Source organism: Hemicordylus capensis, chromosome 2 (genome assembly GCF_027244095.1).
Source record: "Hemicordylus capensis ecotype Gifberg chromosome 2, rHemCap1.1.pri, whole genome shotgun sequence".
Classification (NCBI taxonomy): Eukaryota; Metazoa; Chordata; class Lepidosauria; order Squamata; family Cordylidae; genus Hemicordylus; species Hemicordylus capensis.
Genome location: NC_069658.1, coordinates 367,293,289 through 367,296,326, shown reverse-complemented (window position 1 = coordinate 367,296,326; position 3,038 = coordinate 367,293,289).

Here is a 3,038-nt window from a genome sequence, read left to right as displayed (position 1 = left end):
TTGCTCTGATTGCTGGGATTGAACTTTTAGCTTAGCTTCCTATTATGAGATTTATATTACCATAAATGGTAAGGTATGGAAGTGTGCAGTCCTTTAAAGACTAATTGCTGTGGAGCAGGGATCTACAGCATTACAAGCAGTGTCAAGCACAGACCCCTCTTCTCACTTTTATTAAAGCAATACTGCACAATTCTAAAGAGAACCAATTTGAGGTACCTGTGCCATAGCACACCCTAATGTAATCTCTGTATGCAAGTTTTCATCCTAATATGACTGAGAGCATGTCATCTTTTTAATTACACATCAACCCAAACACTGATGAGCAAAATCTGTCTTTTTACAAATACACATCACTGCAGAATCATGCCCAGATTTTTGTTTACATAGTTAAATGAGTTATGCATGTTTTGACTTGTAGATGTTTGGATAAAGATCAGAATATGAAACTTTCTCTCTTTCCCAAAGAACTGTTCAGATACAATGCTGCCACTGGAAAATGTTTGCTCATGGTTGAGCAACATCCCTGAGAGAATAAGAACAAACAAATGGCAGAAAGGGGATTCCATCTTTTAAAAAAACACCCCAGATGTTCATTTGGCTCAGGTTTTTCCACATTCAGTCTGTCGTCTTCAGTTCTTATACCTTGACTGATGCATTCTTGTCCAGTTAGGGAAGATATCTAGTTATCACCTAAACTTTCTAATGAGTAAGTAAATCCAGATGCCTAGCAAGGTGTGTGCGTGCGCGAGTACATGCATGTATGGAAGCCCTTTAGCTGTTGGAAGGCCCAAACCTAAAAAGTAATTGGCTCCATAGCCTTAAAAACCTGAGCCAATTTTGGAAGGGCGGTATAGAAATCTAATAAAATAAATAAATAAATTTTTAAAAACCTTAGCTGTCCAACAAAAGGAACCAGTGTAAAGACTCTTCAAGGATACAGGCAACTATAGATCTATGCATTCCTGTTTCTGTGTGAATATTTAAAGAACATTATTGAAAGGCTAGAAAGACTAGTGTGGATGGGTTAACATTTTAAAGAACTGCAAAGGGATTTAGAAGTGTGAAATGTAAACAAATAGGATTGTTTGGGGTTTAAAGCAGAATACCACAACGTTTGGAGTTCAGCAGGTTAGTGGAGGGGAAAGCATTCTGTATGTTGAAAACATGTTCTAGCAAGAATCACTTTCTGAAATACCAAATCCACAGCCAACTATTTTTTACTGCACTTGATGCAAGCACTTGCTTAATTCACATAGTTTTCAAAATATCTGAGCCACAAAGGTGCCACTGGTGACTTTGACAGTTAACTTTAAAACCTCTCTATAAGTTAATTCTTAAATGTATAGTAAATATTTCATATGTTCCTAGCCGTTCGCTACAATGTATGCACTGCTAATGAAGCCCAACAGCAGGACCAATGTGGATGCAAATGTTACTTTTTCTTAACACAAGCATTGAGTGAACTCCAGGTTTTAGGGAGGCTCATTGAGGGCAGTTTGCCATGGGCCCTCTCCTGAGTTTTACTGAGAGAACCAATCAATCAGCTGCACCATGTGAAGGCTATGGGCACAGAGGTATCTCAGGGATCCGTGGTAGGCCCTTGACAGCTACCCAACAATGCCAACCCCTGACACCAGCCATGCCCAGATGTATAATACAATCCACACACACATAGAATCCTGCTGCAATTCACAGCTGTCTCAGTGGCTCCAAAACAGTGCTGCTGAAGGTTGTGTGATTGAACCCATGGCGTGTTGGTTCACACAATATTGTTTCAGCTGCCAAAGTGAGGAAATATCCTTTTTATTGACTTTTTTTTTTTTGTCATTAGAGGCTGACTACACTTTCCTAGTGATAACTGCTGGCTAGAAGATGCTTGCTTCTGTGAGCATGGAAGGCTTTTCTGCTGGGCACATGCAACAGAAGGCAGAGAGAAACAGCTGAGCAGTTGGATGTAGCCATCAAAGGGGCAGGCAAGTGGTGGAATTCTGTGTCTTGCAACTGACTTGCAAAAAGCAGGACTGGGAAGTTCAAATCACATGTTCTTTGCACTAGAGGTGAGGGGAATTAGTGCTGTTTTAGACATGATCACTGCCCACTCTTCCATGTTCAGCTTATATATCTGTATCTAAACACATACTGTGGAAATCGTATCTCCAGGACAGCCTCTTCCCAAGGAAACACTGAGAGGGCTTAATATTAGACTGGGATTGTGGCTGAGCATGAGTAGTCTCTTCGCAATACTAGACTAGCTGCTGACTTCTAACAAACACACACACTAGGATGAAAGAAGCCAGTAGGGGAGTAATCTAAATTCTACAGATTGGTTTGAAATTGTCAGCTGAATTTTCATTATTGGTTTATTTAGAACAATTTGACAACTATTATGAGCCATCAGTGGGAAACCTGTATCGAATGGTGGGGAATGGAATTCCCAAACAGTGAATTCTCACTCTTCAGTGGGCTATTGCAAACTAATGTTGAGTAATATCAGTGCAGTCATCCTTTTACAGCTGGAATATTCACCATTCAACACTTCAGATCTATATCTGGTCCTTTAAATGAGCAGTACGATAAGCTACCAGGCTTTAAAATTGTGGCCTGCCTTTTTTCCACATGGGCTTATGCTTCAGGCATTAACACCCTCACCAGGCAATTATCTGCAAATAGCTTGAATTCTCTCTGGTCAGTTTCCATAGCTTTGCCTTTTCCATTGCTGCCATTAAAATGACAATTTACTTTGCTATTAATATACTTCAATTAGAAGTGGGGAAGTTAATAACCTCATTGGGTTTTACCAAGATCGACAATTTTCTCATTTCACAGTTCACTGGCTCTTTAGAGGGAAGAGAGGATTCCCCACAAATAAGGCTGAAATACTTATCTAACTAGCTTTGTATTCCCTGCACTTGAGTGCAACAGCTGTGCTACTTCTGAAACGTACTCCATGTCTGAATCAGCGAAAAAAACGAGGCACAAGCTACATCCACTCTGGTGTTTTCTTCTACCTAAAGCAGGTCACCGGGCTGCAATATCTG